The sequence below is a fragment of the Coenobita brevimanus genome, chromosome 85 (genome assembly GCF_032717465.1).
Source record: "Coenobita brevimanus isolate Jiangsu-jjx chromosome 85, ASM3271746v2, whole genome shotgun sequence".
Taxonomy (NCBI): domain Eukaryota; kingdom Metazoa; phylum Arthropoda; class Malacostraca; order Decapoda; family Coenobitidae; genus Coenobita; species Coenobita brevimanus.
The window spans coordinates 14,680,997-14,699,522 of NC_137038.1; the positions used below are offsets into that span (position 1 = coordinate 14,680,997).

Below are 18,526 nucleotides of genomic sequence, written 5' to 3' on the forward strand. Positions count from 1 at the left end.
TAATGTCTGGTTCAAGTACCCTCAAGAAATCATTGATTTCTAACCTTGCTGATATTAAACTATCAACATTAGTATATGCCGCTTTCCAACTTTGTCTGTGTGTGTGTGTGTGTGTGTGTGTGTGTGTGTGTGTGTATTTACCTATTTGTAGTATACAGGAATTGAGCTAAGCCTTTGTTGTCCTGTCTCCATAACTACATTTATCTAGTCTAGTTTTAAACACATGAGTGCTCTTTGCCTGCATCACCTCCTCATCTAAGCCATTCCAAATACTTATACAGTAATCCCTCCAATATCCAACGTAATAGGGCCATAGGCAGGTCCGGATACTGGTCCTGTCCGAATATTGGGCCCCAGCTTATGGACTTGTACTTATGGACCCTAACTCAGAGAAACACCTATACAACTCCCTCTGGACATGCATAGCACCTATTTAAGACCCAAATCACACCACACCAATAAGGCACATAAATGACTGAAATAAACGCAAAAGAAGCATAAAATGAGGGTTTAGAGGTAGGTTCATACAATATTAAACATTCTGGTTACTGGCTCCTGGACTGGTACTTATGGACCCTAACCTAGCCTAACTCAGAAAAACACCTTCCTACTGCACATGCGTAGCTCCTAACACCCTATTCACACCAATAAAGGACATTAAAGAGTGAAATGAGGTGTTTGAGGTAAGTATAGTATGGAAAAAAGTACAGTATGAAACATTCTGCCTACTTACAGCAAGTCCATGGTCATCTCGATGAATAACCGCCTCCTCTCAGACTCTGACAGTAAAAAAGGATTTCCTGAAGCACTTCCAGTACACTGTTCATGAAATCTTGCACTGAACTTAGTCAATCGCACTCAGAAGTCCGTTCTCTTCACAGTGCGCACGCTTGTCTAACTAATGCTCCATTGTAACTTACTAAGTGTTGCACTCTGCACTTTAACTTTTCCCATTCTTCTAATAATTTTCTAAAGCAAAAACAAACAAGTCTATTTATGTTAAATCTTGTTCCAAATTAGTCTTTTCACTCACAACTGTAAATCCTTAACACAACACACTTTTTTTCACTGCACAACACTGTAAATTCCCATGTGGTCTAGTGGAGAAGTTCTTGCTGTTTAATCACTGTCAGAGTCTGAGAGTATCACTGGCAGGTGACCTAGGGGTGCGTCGCTGGGTTGTGGTGATGGCGTACCCACTGCAGACGATTCTGAAGACAGACACAAACTCACGTCGAGCGGTGACTCCACCGTGGCTGATGTGCTGGGCTGTGGCTCGGAGCATGAGGGCCTGTCTTGGGGAGGCAACGGAGTGGAGACAGGGCTGGGCACAGCGGGGGTCACGGGCCTGAAAAAACTGTCAATCGTTGATTGACGCAAGGACCGACGATTCTGATGATTGATGATGCGCAGCCTGAGCACGCACTTCCTCCACAAGTCCCAAGGGCCCCATCTCCCTGTCGCAGTCCGGGTGTTCCAGGTAGTCAAGGACGAACTCTAGGTGTTCCCGGAGTGCGCTCAGCTTGGGGATGGTTGGAGTAGTGTCCTGCTGAGAGGAGTCCGCATCATCGTCGCCTTCCTCGTCAGAATCTTCAAGCTCGGTATTGACACCTGCAACTGGAGACGCGATCTCGATATCAGACAATGTCTGATACCCAGGATCGCCCTCATCATCATCCAACCACTCACGCACATCGTCCACATCAACATCGTTGCCATGCGTACGTAGCCGTGCATGGAAGTCATCCACGTCAAACCCTAGAAAATCGTACTCCACATCCGTTCTGAGAAGCAGACGAGACCAACCACTTTCTAGAGTCTTGACAGGGACTTCCCTCCATGCACTGGCCCAGTTATAGAGTGCAGACTTGATGTTGTAGCAGCGAAGGTTTTCCAAAGTCCGCTGGCCTCGTGTGTCCCATCCCTCCCTGCGCTCATCCTCGTCCTTGAGAACAACCATCACCTCGTCCAGGAACTTCTGGCGGTATGGGCGCTTTGTTGCCACGATCACTCCTTGGTCCATTGGTTGGATGAGAGCAGTCGTATTAGGTGGGCAGGTGCATTGTTGAGGGGAAGGAAGGCCTTTACCTGGTTGTGCGGGATTCCCAGTGTATTCGTCTGGTAACTGATGACCTCCTTGACGAAGTGGTGGTGGAACCAGTCTTTAAAGATCTGGGCTGTAAACCATGCCTTCAAAGAATGGTACCAGACAACAGGAAGGACATCCATCACCCCACGAAGACACCGAGGCTGCTTTGCACGGCCAACAATAATGGGCTTAAGCCGGTGCATGCCGTTAGCATTGGCACAACACAAAGCAGATATCCGTTCCTTGGAGAGCTTGCGGCCAGGTACACGCTTCTCCGTCTACTCGGCTAGAGTGTTCGTTGGCAAAGAGCGATAGAATAAACCAGTTTTGTCAGCATTGTACATTTGACCGAGAGTGAGGCCCTCCCTGTTGATCAAGGTGCCGAAACTCGTCAACTCCATCCTCGTTGCATCCAAAGCTTCGCCATGAGCTTTACGGTTGGTAAGGCCATGCCGTAACTTGAACGCGAAGAGCCAATCCTCGGATGCCTTGAAGTCTAGGGCGTCGTCAAGCCTGGCGAACTTCTCAGCAGCAGCCTTCAGCTCCGTTCCACGTACCATCACACCAGCAGCATGTTGCTGTCGATACCAAATCAATGTGGAGCGGTCGATTTCAGCAAACTTGGGAGTAAACATCACCTTCCTCTCCATGTTGCGTTTGCTTCTCGACGAGAAGTCAGCCGTGTACTGCATGAGTTTGTCTCGGGATCTCTTGATATCGAACAAAGTAGATCGGGCCAGGTTGAACTCGCGGAGGATGCGGGAAGAAGACCACCCCGCATCTACTTTCTCCAATATCTCCCGTTTCTTCTCCAGAGTCAACACCACTCTCTTCCTCTTCTCAGGCGGCGGGGCCATCATCACACACACTAATAGGAGATCCGAGAGCAGCGGGAGTGCCTGCAGCAGGTAAGGCACCACCACAAAAGCGAGCACGTGGGCAGCCATAATGACGAGCATGCACTCGCGGCGAGAGACAGGCGGAAAGTGGGGAGGATGCAGGGTCACTCTAGCGGACGTCGGAGGAATGATGCGCCACAACAAAGCTGTCCCGCACCGCATGCGGCAAGTTCAAATTACGGGCGGAAAAATTCGTTTTTTTTTTTTTTTTTCAGTTTTCGGACCATTTTGGGAATGTTGGATCCCGGGACGATTATGTCCGGTTAGTGGGGTTGTTCAGATATTGGGCGTTCGGATATTAGAGGGATTACTTTTCTATTCGGGAAAATGAACCTTTTAAGATTATTAAGACATCTACTTTTCCTCAACTTGAAGTCATGACCTTTTGTTCTTCCATCATCCAACACAAAAAGATCCTCTCTATCAACTCTTTCCAATTCTCTTACATTTCTAAATATCGTGATCAAGTCACCTCTTTCTCTTCTCACACGCAGTGTTGGTAACTTCAGTTTTTCCAATCTCTCCACGTAGGTGAGTTCCCTTAAGCACAGTATCATCCTCGTTGCCATTCGTTGAACCCTCTCTAGTTCATCAATATGCTTCTTCAAATGAGATGACCATACCACAGCTGCATACTCTAGTCTTGGTCTTATCATGGTCACTATCAACTCCCTCAGCATTTCCTTGTCCATATAATTACCCCTTAACCGCGGGGCGTCACTCTCGTGACGCTTGGGAGCAAGGGATCATAACGCGGGGCGACACTTTTGTGATTCTGTGTTATTTTGAATTCGTCTGGGCTTTCAAGTGGTGGCTTGTATCATCTATCAGTACAGCCAATGTCCAACAATAGTCAGCACTCCTAATCTCATCTGTACTCCCATCCATTGTTGACAATTTAGCCATTTCTCCCCGTTCTTGACTCCCCTCCCTACCTCCCCTCCATTACCCTATCCTCTTGCTTGCCCGGCCATGCTATGCTAAGTAAATCTTCCCTGGAATTTTTCACTGATTTCATCCATTGAAATAAGCCCTATGCCCTATTCTTATACCAAATAATATATACAAGAAAAAAATAAGGTAAGTGAGAGTGCCATACACCTAGAATTGGCTAATTATCACTTGACAACACCTCACGTGCACTCATTCGCTAATTTTTGCTGTTTATTTCCCCTTGAAATATGCCGTATAATCTATTTTCGTAATAAAAATATATATAAGAAAGGAAGGGAGAAGCCTAAGTGATATTTACATTCACCTGGAAATACTATTGCAGGCCACCACACTGTATTCTACGCTAAGTAAATCTTCCCTGGAATTTTCCACTGATTTCATCCATTGAAATAAGCCCTATGCCCTATTCTTATACCAAATAATATATACAAAAAAGAAATAAGGTAAGTGATAGTGCCATACACCTGGAATTGGCTAATTATCACCTGACAACACCTCATGTGCACTCGTTCGCTAATTTTTGCTGTTTATTTCCCCTTGAAATATGCCGTATAATCTATTTTCGTAATAAATATACATATAAGGAGGGAAGGGAGAAGCCTATGTGATATTTACATTCACCTGGAACTACCTAATTTATTATGTATTGTCTTGGTTTCCTGCCAATCATTTCATTGCTATATATTAGCAGGTCTCACAGGGCTGAAGTTGGTAGTATTGCACTCACCCTAGCCAGGCGGCAGGAGGCCACTACTATCAGTTCACTGTCGTCTTTGAAGGTGAAAGTATGTCTCATTAGCTCCTGCTAACTTCTGCCACTTTTTAGCCCCATGCAAAGGGCCCTGTGACCTTTATCCCCTACTAAACCTCGTGTGGAAAGAGGTAAAACAGTTCAAGTGGAATTGTAAATAATGTGTAAACAGCAAGTGAAAGCAATGAATGTAAATATAAGTGAACAGTGGAAAATAGTTTTATAAGTTACTCCAAGTGACGGTGCATAAGTGTAAATAAAACAGAAATGTAAATAATGTAAATAAAATAGAGAATGTAAATAGAAACGTAAATGAGTAGTATTATAAGAATACGAGTATATATACTGGGAGTAATGAAAGTGAAAGTTTCACTCTAGCATGTATGAATACTATGAGTTATGAGAGTGAAGGTGAAAGTGACATTCACTCTCAATGCTAGTATACAGGACGAGAAAGTGAATGCTATGTATTTTACTGAAAGAAATTGAATCCCTACAGTGACAATAAACTACTATTACTGAAGGAAACTTATGGATAAAGACTGTAGATATATATAAGTGTTATATGGTAACAGAAATATAAACTGAGTGTTTTTATGAACAATAGACAATACTAGCGGCGAACGATCGGAAGTGGGATGGTCATACGCCCTCGTAATTTTCATTGCTTTCACAGTGTTTTTTTTTTTTGAGTATGGATTCCAAACTATTTGAGAATCATAGAATAGTGTTTCTGGTCATAATATCTGGCTGTGGTAATCATATTACGAGATGTCGGGAAGTGTAAAGTGGAGACTTCGTTACCCAACTTCAGAGGTCTCCACAAGTCCTACGGTACTCAATGAAGGCTCAACAAACACCCAAGGAGAAAGCTGAAGGTATGTGCCTTAAATATATGTGATTTTAATATTCTAGGACTAATAACTGATTTTTGGCAATTATTTTTAGAGAGTCTGTCGGAGCGTGAATATGCCCGCGGGAGCCGCAAGTCAAAGCAAAACAAGCCCGCAGTTTAAGAGTTAAAAGTCATTCTCATATTGGTCAGTAATCCATAAGTTCCTCCACTGATTTAGTTTTTATGCTTTTCTGGTGACAAGTCATCCTGAATAATAACTGGCAAGTCTTTCTAATCTTTTCTTTTACTAATTATCTCATTACCCATTTTATATATCCAGCGCAGTGTTTTTTCACTCATTCCCATTTCTAATACATGACACTTCTTGGGATTAAAATCCATTTTCCAAGCCTGGCTCCAGCTGTTGTCCAAGTCCTTTTGCAGTTTCGTTCAACTATCAATACATTAAATATGTTTCATGATTTTAGCATCATCTGTGATCATACTCATGTAACTATTCAAACCCTCTGGCCAATAATTTACATATATCAGAAACATTACTGGGACTAAGACAGAGCCCTGGGGTACTCCACTAGTCATGTTTCTCCATTGTGAAACCTTGTCTCTTATAAATGTTCTCATCTGCCTTCCAAATAATCTCCCATCCACATTAATAGTTTCCCATGCACCCCTCCATAGGTCTTCAACTTCCACAGCAGTCTCCTATAGGGCACCCTGTCAAATGCTTTTTGAGATCAAAATAGAAGCAATCTGCTCATCCCTCTCTCTCTTGTATGACATCTATTACCCTACTGTAGAAACTTAATAGGTTAGTAACACATGATCTTCTTTCCCTAAAACCAAATTGTCTTGGTGTTATCACTTCATTTTTTTCTAAATGCTTTATCCATCTTTCTCTAATAATTTTCTCACAGATTTTACAAACAATACTAGTACGTGATACAGGTCTATAATTGAGTGGATCTTCCCTATCTCCTCCCTTGATGATTGGCACAATACTTCCTCTTTTCCAATATTTAGGTAACTGTCCATTTTCCAACGAGGTCTTGATGATGACATAAACAGGCCACCCTACCTGGTATGTGTGTGTGTGTGTGTGTGTGTGTGTTCTTACCTAATTGTTCTTACCTAATTGTATCTTTACAGGAATGAGTCAAGCTCGTACTGTCCCGTGTCTTAAACCATATTTATCGTACATATCCTTAAATTTGTGAATTGTTTTGGCACACACTATTTCATTCGGTAGTGCATTCCATTGATCAATTGCTCTGTTTGGGAAACTGAATTTCCTTACGTCTTTATCACCTCTCTTCTTATGCAGTTTTTTGCAGTGTCCTCTTGCTGATGTTTCTCCATATGTTAAGTAATCATTTATGTCTATTTTCTCCTTCCCTGATATGCACTTATATAGCATTATCATGTCACCTCTTTTCCTTCTCTCCTGTAGTGTTGGTAGATTCAGTTTATTTAGTCTTTCTTCGTAGCTTAGGCCCCTTAAGCTTGGTATCCATCTTGTAGCGGCCCTTTGAACTTTTTCAATCTTGTCTACATGCTTTTTGAGATGAGGACTCCAGACTACTGATGCATATTCCAGGGTTGGTCTAATGGATGATGTTATTATCCTTCTTAGCATGTCTTAATTTATGTATGTGAATGCTATTCTCATATTTGCAAGCAGTGTATACATGTTCCGTACCTTCTCGCTGATGTGGTCAGCCGGAGATAGTCTGTTATTGATAATCAAACTAGGTCTTTCTCTCTTTCCGATGTGTATAGGGTTTTATTTCCTAACTTATAATCCCAATCAGGTCTTTTTCCACATTTACCAAACTTGATTACATGACACTTGTCCACATTGAATTCCATTTGCCATGTACTACTCCATTCATGAAGTTTATTTAATTCTTCTTGTAGCTCTTTACAAGAGTCTGTGCTAGTAATTCTCCTTTGTATTTTTGCATCATCTGCAAACATATTCAGATAGCTCTCATTTCCAGTGTTACTGTTTATATCATTTATATACACTAAAAACATGATTGGTGCCAGCACTGAACCCTGTGGTACTCCACTAGTCACTTCTTTCCATGATGAGTAGTTTCCTCTTCGTACTGTCCTCATTTCTCTTTTTATGAGAAAATCTTGCATCCAACAAAACAGTTTGCTTCGAATTCCTCCTTGATGGTACAGTTTCCATAAAAGTCTTTGGTGTGGTACTGTGTCAAAAGCTTTCTTGAAATCTAAATAGATACTGTCCACCCATCCTTCCCTTTCCTGTATTATGTTTGTTACTCTGTCATAGTAGCTCAACAGATTAGTAACACATGATTTTCCTTTTCTGAAACCATACTGTCTTTCTGTTATCATACTGTGTTCTTCTAGATGATTTACCCAAGCTTTTCTTATAAGCTTTTCTAATACCTTGCTTACAACACTGGTCAGTGATACTGGTCGGTAGTTGAGTGGATTTTGTCTATTTCCTTTCTTGAATAAGGGGACAATATTTGTTTTTATCCAAATATCAGGTAGTTTACCTTGACTCAAGGATTTCTTGAAAATTAAAAATAATGGTTTACTTAACTCCTTTGCACATTCTCGTAATACCCAACATGAAATTTAATCAGGACCACTTGCTTTTCCTCTGTCTAATCTACTTAACTCCTCCTGTATTACTTTTTCTGCTATTTGTATATCTGGTAATATGTGTGAACATGCGTGTTCCACATAGTCCCTCTCAAAATTTTTTTCTTCTGTAAAAACTAATTGGAAATTCTTATTTAGTGCTTCACAAATATCTTTCTCTTGTGTATAAGTGATTCCCTTGTCCATAATGGATTGTATTATATCTTTTACTTTGGTTTTGCTTCTGATATAGCTGTAAAACAGCTTTGGTTGATCACTAGTTTTATTTATTATATCCTCCTCAAACTGTTTTTGGGCTTCCCTCCTTATTCTTGTATAGTCGTTTTTTGCCTGTTTGTAATTATTATACGCCCTTTCACTATTGTGTCTTCTGTATCTATTCCACAACAAATCTCTTCTTTCTTTTGATTTTTTACATTCTGTATTGAACCATTTCTGTATTTTCTTATCTGCTTCTTTGTGCTGTGGGATGTACTTCTGGACTCCTCTTTCATAAAATTCACAGAATTTTTTATATACAGCATTTAAATCTTGTCCTCTAAGCTCATTTTCCCAATCAACTTTTAAGAAATACTTCTTTAGGTCTTGATAATTTCCCTTTTTATAGTTTAGGCTCTTTTTGTAACTGTCATTGCTGTTTACTATGTCATATGCTATCCTGAAGTTATAATTTAGTACTGCATGATCGCTTTTGCTGAGTGGAGGGTGATATATTAAATTGTCAATATCATTTGCTTGCCTAGTAAATATTAGATCTAGCACTGAAGGTACATCAAGTCCTCTTTTTCTGGTGGTTTCCCTCACATGTTGCGTTAGGAAAAACTCTTGTACTAGATCCAGGAGCTTTTGGTCCCAACAGCTTTCTTGGCTAATTATATCTAGAGTATTCCAATTTATATTTGTATTGAAATCCCCAGTTAGTATAATTCTTTCCGATTTCTCTTCCATTTTATGTAGTAATGATCTTATACTTTGAATTGTACTCTCTGCCAGGTCCTCATATTCGTCTCTTTCCCATGTGTTTGATCTGGGTGGCAGGTACAAATTGGCTACAATTACTTTACCTTCAGATGTGTTGATCTCTACTGCAATCAGTTCTACTTGTGATGGTATGTCTAGGTTTATTTCCTTGACTTTTAGATTTTTCTTAGTTAATATTATAATTCCTCCTCCTTGTTTTAAATTTCTGTCTCTTCTCCATATATTGTATTCCTCTAAGTTTAGTATGTCATTGGATATCCTTGGTGATAATTTTGTTTCAGTTAGGGATATTATTTGTGGTTCATTTTCTCTGACATAATCATTCATCTCTAGTAATTTTGATACCATTCCATCCACATTTGAGTTCATCAACTTTACCATTTTGTTTATATACTTGTCATGACATGGTTCTACTACTTTCCTCCTTTTTCTTCCATCCTGTTTGTGTACCACTTTCGTACCTGCAATCCTATTACTTTGTAAAAAAATTTCTTCTTCTCCTCTTCTGATCTTCCCTCATTTTTTGTTTTTGCTTCCTCCCTTTTCTCTTTCAGTAATTCCAGTTCCTCTTGTGTTAGGCATCTTTTTATCCATACATTTTTGAACTACTCTTTTTCCATAAGATTCTTTGCATTTTTTAGTATCTCTTCCACAGTGTTTACACTCTGGAAAGTCACCTTTAGAGGTCTTGTCTTGCTTTTCTCATATTTCCCTAACCTTTTGTGTTCCTTTATGTCTTTACTACAGATTTCCTCTGATACTTCTTTCAGTAAGCTCTTTACATTTGCCATCTCCTTTTTGTCTCTTGTGATCTTGTTTTTTACTTCTTCCTCTTCTATACCAGTGATTACTATAGATTTGTTTATCTCTACTGAATCTCTGACTAACTTTGGATTGTTTTTGTGTGAGAGAGAGAGAGAGAGAGAGAGAGAGAGAGAGAGAGAGAGAGAGAGAGAGAGAGAGAGTGAGTAAGTCAGTGAGTGAGAGAGTGAGTCAGAGAGAGTGGGTGAGGTGGTGAGTCAGTGTGAGTGAGTGAGTGAGTGAGACTGGGTGGAGAGTGCGTAGAAGGGCAGTTTGGCTTTCCTGTCCCCCCTCAGTGAATGAGTGAGAGTGTGTCAGTGAGAGTGAGTAAGTCAGTGAGTGAGAGAGTGAGTCAGAGAGAGTGGGTGAGGTGGTGAGTCAGTGTGAGTGAGTGAGTGAGTGAGACTGGGTGGAGAGTGCGTAGAAGGGCAGTTTGGCTTTCCTGTCTTCCTCCCTGTCCCCCCACCCTCCTCCACCCCCACTTGTCTCCCTCCCCAACTCCAGCTTGTCTCCCTCCAGTCTCCCCACCCTCTCCTACCCCTACTTGTCTCCCTCCCCATCCCCCTGCCCCCCCCCCCCCTGCTTGGTGCACTGCCAGCGGCCTACCTGTCATTTGTCAGTTGCCCTAAAGCATCTCAAACTGCACATCCCACCCACCTTATCTTTTTGCATGTGATGTTTGATCTCTTTTTTTTTGCTATAGTATTGTTTATGGGGATAATAACTTTACCTATGGTGTCTCTGTGTCAGTCTCTACTGACCGAGTAAGGTATATGTGACCTTGGGTTTAGGCTTGGAATGCATCTCTGGCTTTTCTTCAGTATCTTATGGGGAAAAGTTGCTTCAATATCTGACATACTCACTGACTGAACACTCCCACTGTTACACAACACTGTCGGAAATTGGAGTATGGGTGTACCTCTAACTATATCGTCTAATACCACATGATTGCTTTAGCCAAATGGTGGGTGAAAGATTATATTGTCAATTTCATTTTCTTCCCTAGTAAATATGAGATCTAATAATGAGGGATCTTCGGGTCCTCTTTTCCTGGTGTTTTCCTTTACATGTTGTGTTTGGAAAAACCCCTATACAAGATCCACAAGCTTTTGATCCCAACAGCTTTCATAGCATCTTACATCTAGAGTATTCCAATTTATATTTGTGTTGAAATCTCCCATTAGTATGGTTCTTTCACATTTTTCTTCCATTCTATATAGTAGGGTTCTTAAAATCTGATTTGTCTTTTCTGTCAGGTCTTCATATTCACCTCTATCCCATGTGTTTGTCATGGGTGGCATATGAAAATTTGTCACTATTATTTCCCTTTCATTGTGGTAGGTGGGGGCACTCACCATCCACTCATTCGATGTAGTGCTGCTCTCGGGTGTCTGCCCTTTCCTCTCCTCCATCCTTCTTTCCTTCCATCCTCTTCTGTCTTCCTTTCCTTCATTCTTTCCTTGTCCTTCTGCCTACAGGTAACTTTACACTCCCTCTTGTCTTTCTTTCCTTCATTCTTTCCTCTTTCTTCTGCCTGTGGGTAACTCTGCACTGAGTGACAAGCCAAATGGTTTCCTGTACACCAGGAAACCATTTACTACGCTGGATGGTAACCATATAACCAAATTTTGGCACCTGGTGGTTTAGTGGGTAATTATTGCACTCCAATCGGATTGAGCTGGAGAAGGTTTATATCCATTTTTTTTTTTTTTTTTTTTTACCGACTCTGGGCATAGGCTTCACAGCCTGCTCTCAAGGCCCAGTTGTCCTCCTATGTACCGCACACCTCTACATGTCACCACTTCGGCGCTAACACCCATCTTCCATAATGAATACATGCTAGGGCTGTCTCATACAGGACTAGTGTATTGGTATTAGCAGGGGTATTTTTACATGTCGGCGGGTCTTCTGGTAGATCAGTGAAGTCTGACTTCATGAAATTCAAATCCTTAAACTGTTCCCTGCCCCACCGGAGATTTGAACCTGGGTCTGGTAGGACTGCAGGCCACCTCTCTACTGATTGAGCCAATGCTCATGTAATGCCACTCAGGGATGAGTGAGGCTGGTCACTCTCATCTTAAATGTCGGGACCAACTGCCTAGCTCTGGGCTCCTATGCTCCTCATGGGACAATGTAGGATTGGATGATGGATGGAAGGATGGATGGATTTCCCTTTCTGATGTACTAATCTCTACTGCAATTAATTCTACTTGTGGGGGCGCATCTAGTTCTATCGTTTTGACATGGAGTCTTTTCTTTGATATTATCATAACCCCCCCTCTCTTTTCTCTGCATCAAATACCGTATTTATCAAAATTTAAGGAGTCATTGGATATCCTTGGAGTTAATTTTTTTTTTTTTTCTGTTAGACAAATAATATGTGGCATATTTTCTTTGGTATAGTCTTTTATCTCTGATAATGTGGATACCATTCCATCTACATTTCAATACATCAACTTAGTCATACTGTTCACATATTTGACATTAGTTGAGTCTACTATCTTACTTCTATTTAGTCCCTGCTGTTTATGTAACATTTTCTTATTTGTAACCCTACTACTTGGTAAAAAAAATTTACTTCTCTCCCCATCTGATCTATCATCATTCTTTCTTTTTGCTTCTTCCCTCTTTTCCTTTAGTAATCACCATTCCTTTTGAGTTAGGCACCTTTTTATCCAAACATCTTTATATTCCTTAGATTCCTTAAGTTTATTAGCATTTTTTATTACTTCTACAGTGTTCACACTTTGAAAGGTTACTTCCAGCGGCCCTGACTTATTTCTCTCACATTTCCCTAGGCTTTCAAATTCCTCTATATCTTTCTCACAGATTTCCTCTGATACTTCTTTCAATATGTTCATTACATTTACCATTTTCTTTTTGTCTAGTGATTCTGCTACTTATTTCTTCTTCATCTTTACAAGCGATGACTACAGACTTGTCAATCCCAGCTGTTTCCTTTATCAGCCTTGGGTTGTTTCTAATGATTTCTTTCACTTCCCTTGTCATGTCTTTTGCTTCGGCCTTGTTGTTTTAGATCTTGACTTGTTTTGGCTACTTCTGCCCAAGTATTTTGTACCTCCTCTGTGTAACTTTTCATGATATCATTTGCCTGAGTTATGTTCTCATCAACATCTCCATTTTGTTCTATCAGACTACCTGCTTGTCAAATTATATCTTTATCATTATTGTTCTCCATCAAAACTCTCTCAGGGGTGACTACTGTATTCCCCATTTCACTCATTTTCTTCTTCAGAATATCTACCTCAGCTCATAGCTCACCTACCATTGCATCTTTTCTGTTTAATTCCTTTACTGTACTAATTCCTCATTTTTGTTGATACAGCTCCCTCCTTATTACATATGATTCCAGTTTGCAAGTTTCCTCCAGTTTATTCACTTTCTCTGCTAATTTATCAAATGTATCCAGTTCCACCAAGTCTGTGTAGTTATCAATATGTTTTCTACTGTTTCCCCTCCTCTGATTATTTGATAAATACTTTCTTTGGACTTCACTTTTTCACTTTTACTTGCTGTGCAATATTAGATAATTTATAATTTAGCTTAGTACAGAGCTTGATTCATTTTTTTTTAATACAATTAGACTGTGGTGTCTGGCAACATATAGATAGATAGACAGGTATTGGGTGCAGCAGCGCAGGGCAGGTCACAGTGACACGTCTACTCTCTTCCAATTTACTCATGTGTGTGTATTTATGTATTTGTATTTACCTATTTGTAGTATACAGGAATTGAGTAATGCTCGTGTTGTCCTGTCTCCATATCCACATTTCTCTAGTCTACTTTTACACACATGAATGTTTTTCGCCTGCATCACCTCTTCGTCTAAGTCGTTCCAAATACAGTATTCATGTATTTACATAATATACCTAATTGTGATATACATGAAGTGTGCTATGCTCGTGGGTTCCCGTCGCTGTTTCTCAGGAAGTCAAATTTAGCTTTAAACTCGTTTAGGTTTTTAGACTGGACGATCTCTTTGTTCAGGCTGTTCCACAGGTCTATACTTCTATAAGGAAAGCTATATTTCTTGATATCCTTCAAGAAGCTTGGCTTCTTCAATTTCATTCCGTGTCCCCTTGTTGCTCTCTTATCCCATACAAATAGATCTTCTCGGTCAATTTTATCTACTCCTATCATGGTCCTGAACACTGCAATCATGTCTCCCCTCTTTCTCCTTTCCTCTAAGGAAGGCAAATCCAGCTTTTCCAGCCTCTCTCTGTATGACAGATCTGCTAGACTGAGGACCATCTTGGTTGTTGTTCTTTGTATTCTCTCAATCTTGTTTATATCTTTCTTTTTGCGTGGGAACCACACTATCGCTGCATATTCTAACCTGGGGCGGATCATGGCCACTATCAATTTTTCATCATCTCCTCATCCATATAATGAAATGCTACTATTATGTTAGTCAAGAGTTTATATGTCACTCTAACTATCTTATAATGTTTTTCAAGTGACAAACTATCTTGGACCAGCACTCCCAAATCTTTCTCTTCTCAAGTTTTTGTGATTAATTCATTACCCAACAAATAATTCTGTGATGGCCTCCTGGTACTTTTACCCATTTCCAATATTTTATATTTCTTTACGTTAAATTTCATTTCCCACATCCGGCTCCAATCATGTATCCTATCCAGATCCTCCTGCAGCATTTTACAATCCACCTCAACCTCTACCTTCCTCAAGATCTTTACATCATCAGCAAACAGATTTGCATAACTGTTCACTCCATCTACCATATCATTTACGTAAATCAGAAACATTACTGGAGCCAACACCGAGCCTTGAGGGACTCCACTTGTTACTTCCCTCCATCCAGACATCCTATCCTTTATTTCTGTCCTCATTTGTCTGTCTCTCAAAAAGTCTCTCATCCATTCCAGGAGTTTCCCCTTCAGTCCTCCTATATACCTAGTTTCCACATTAGTCTCTTATGAGATACCTTGTCGAAGGTCTTCTTTAAGTCTAATTACACACAATCCACCAAACCATCTCTCTCTTGTACCACGTCAATCGCTCTTGAGTAAAAGCCCAACAAATTGGAAACACATGACCTTCCACTTCTGAATCCAAACTGACATTCAGCCAAAATATTCATCTCTTCTAGATATTTTATCCATCTGTCTTTCAGGATTCTCTCACACAATTTTGTGACCATGCTGGTTAGAGACACTGGTCTATAATTCAGGGGTTCTTCCCTGTTTCCTCCCTTATAAATTGGTACCACATTTGCCCTCTTCCATTCTTGTGGCACTTTCCCCTCTTCCAGAAAACACACAATTAAACTGTGGATTTTATCTGCCAGTTGTTCTCTGCATTCCTTCAATACCCAATTAGAAATTCCATCAGGTCCTGGGGCTTTCATCTTGAGTTTCCAGTAATTTATACACTTCCTGTACCTCCACTTCTGTATCTTTTATCACCAGTACATTTCTAATCACTCCCTCCCCTTCCACAAACTCCATTTCATTAGTGAAAACCGATTGGAAACATTTGTTCATTATTTCAGCTTGCATTGTTGTATCTTTATAGACCTCTCCTTCTACTTTCAGTTTGGTGATTCCTTACTTTTGTTTCAGTTTGTCATTAACAAATCTATAAAACAGTTTGGGTTCATCCTTGCATTTGTCTATTATACCTTTTTCAAAATTCCTTTCTTCTTCTCTATGTATTCTTGTGTATTCATTTCTAGTTCTTTTAAATTCTTCCTTTGTTCTGTTGTTACCTCTCTTTCTCCAGTTGTTCCATGCCTTATATCTCTCTTTTTTGCTATCATACACCTTCTACTAAACCACTCCATTTTCCTGTTTTCTTTCCCCCTTACTCGTGGCACAAATTTTTCCACTCCCAAGTTATAGAGGTCTAGAAAGATATCCCACTTCCTCTGTATCTCTCTTGTTTCTCTGAATTTTCTCCAATCCGAATTTTCGAAAAATTTTCTCAATCCTGTAAAGTTTGCTTTCCTAAAGTTGTATCTTCCCTGCCTATAAAGCTTGTCTCTTGGCTCGACGTTCCCTATTATCATCTGGAACTCAATGTCCACATGATCACTTTTTCCTGTAGGAGAGAAATATTTCAATGATTCTATTACATTGGGTTCTTTGGTAAACAGTAAGTCTAACCTTGCTGGTGTGTCCTCACCTCGGAACCGTGTCTCTTCCTTGACCCATTGCGTCATCACATTATTCATTCATTCATTCATTGCCAGACGCCATGTATCCCAGACGGGGTGGCCAAGGGCTTAGAGTTAATTGTTTTACAGGGAGGGGCACTAATCCTCCACCAACCCCACTTGACACGTAGGGATGCCAACAGCATCTGGTGTTCCCAGGCGGTCACCCATCCAAGTACTAACCAGACCCAACGTTGCTTAACTTCGCTGATCGGACGGGAAGCGGTGTACTCAACGTGGTATGGCCGTTGGCCCATTATTCATTATTATATTTAATAATATAAAGCCCTACGAATCTTCACTGCCTCCCGAGTCCCATTTCTCCCAGTTCACCTCATTATAGTTAAAGTCACCCACCAAAATTATCTTGTTGCTTTTCTCAATTATTTATGTAAATAACTAGCCATATCTGATGTGTTTGTGTGTGTGTGTGTGTGTGTGTGTAATTCACTGGGTCAGTCAGGATCACTTGATGGTCGTGATCGTCAGCTTTTACCCTCCTGGAAGGGAGCTGAGAGCTCATATAGTCCGATCTAAGGGCAAGGCTGTGACCTTCACACATGCACACACCCATCCCCTTGCTCAAGGGGGACAGTAACCACCCACTTCGTCAGTGAAGCTTTTCGCAACCTGAGCGAGGTGCGAAACTCCCGTCTACCAGATGGCAAGCGAGAACGCTACCACTGAGCCAGCGAGCGGTGTGTGTGTGTGTGTGTGTGTGTGTGTGTGTGTGTGTGTGTGTGTGTGTGTTTTCTGATCATCAGTTAAGTTTTTTCAGCTTAGGAGAGATTTCTCACAATGATGATTTTAAGTGTAGACCTCATTTATTTCTTTGGTTAAAAAAAAAACTCTTTCCTAAGCTCCATATAAAATAACCAAAAGGTAGCTAGAATATAAAAATACACCCTCTTATTCTTGAGGTTAACATCTCAATAAAACTGCTGGTGATGAAGGCTAAAACACTTGAGAAAACTGTGCTCTTGAGAGTCAGCTGGAAACAAATGGCAATCACTGAACACCATATTCACCTCTATATAACTAAGAACATGACAAATTAATCTTTTGTAGTACACTGCCAAATTCAATGAGATAACCATAAAGCAATAACTGTACATTTTCTTACCTACTGAAGCTCCCTACCCTTCTTCAGCTTAGTTGATGGCTAAGTGAAGTCAGACTAGAGGGTCATTGGGACTAGTATTCAAGGAGTCTCATTCCTGCATCACAACTAACACTGAACAAATTTAATTCTACCATGATTTAAAACTCATGCTGTGAGAGTGGTCCAATCCTGACAGGTTAAAACAAAATGACTATACCAACAAAAGGTACCACTCAGTACCAGTATCTGTTTATCTTGTGATCTATCTATCAGTCTATGATACTGCCCAAACAACCCCAGATTTCATCTATGGTGACCTTAACTAAGAACATTTCCAAGCTTCTCCATTATAACTAAAAATGCTGGTGACTCAGTACCAGTATCTGTTTATCCTGTGATCTATCTATCAGTCTATGATACTGCCCAAACAACCCCAGATTTCATCTATGGTGACGTTAACTAAGAACACTTCCAAGCTTCTCCATTATAACTAAAAATGCTGGTGACTTTTATGCAGTACAGGCAGTCATTGTTTTGAGCAAACAGTGTGTTCTGATATACTATATAAATTTTTGTACAATAATATGGGAGAAACTGGCAAATCAGCTTCATGGGTGACAATGAATCTTTATAAGGCAATTTCACTTTACTCAGATGTGAACCCTTTCAATCTGACAATGGAATTTTTGTATTTTATTTCTTCTGACACCAAACAATTTTACTCAACTTAGTGAGGAGCTCTACTATACCTCATACCAATTAATCTGGGCAGGCATGTATGGCAACACTGTTCCTGCCGAGATTCTGATTGGCTGGAGGTGTTTGTTCAATTTTGTTGTTGCCTAAACTGATACTCTCTTTATTATCAGATGTGATACTAAGTTTGTCAACAACACAATCGTCAATAGCAATAAGAAATCCGTTATATACTTAACAACAATGAAATTTTCGCAGGAAGTTAGAGATATGAGTCAACAAAGTATTATGATAGTCCAAGTCAAGGTTAGCATTCGAACAATTCCTTTAAATCTCCGACACTCCGTAGTATAACAGAAAATTAAGGAAGCCTACTTAATCTAAGTGTTGATATAACACATTTAAATTTTAAGATCAGTCCGTATTGAGATAATAGAGGAGATATAATGAAATAGTTTTCCTTTAGCCTACTTTGATTTTCGCAATTTTTTCAAACCTCCCTCCCCGCAGACCTTGTCTTTTCATTAGAATTTTCAGCTATTCAGAGTTGTGGCACGATTT

At 40.2% G+C, this 18,526-nt stretch overlaps 1 protein-coding gene and 1 non-coding gene across 2 annotated transcripts in view; both read right to left on the reverse strand.

The window, feature by feature from the left end:
• Positions 1 to 18,526, reverse strand: part of LOC145410347 (uncharacterized) — a 367,470-nt gene that overhangs the window by 12,630 nt on the left and 336,314 nt on the right. The window lies entirely within an intron of this gene.
• Positions 16,302 to 16,420, reverse strand: LOC145410496 (5S ribosomal RNA). Its single transcript, XR_013899286.1, has one exon. It is a non-coding gene; the product is annotated as a 5S ribosomal RNA (ribosomal RNA).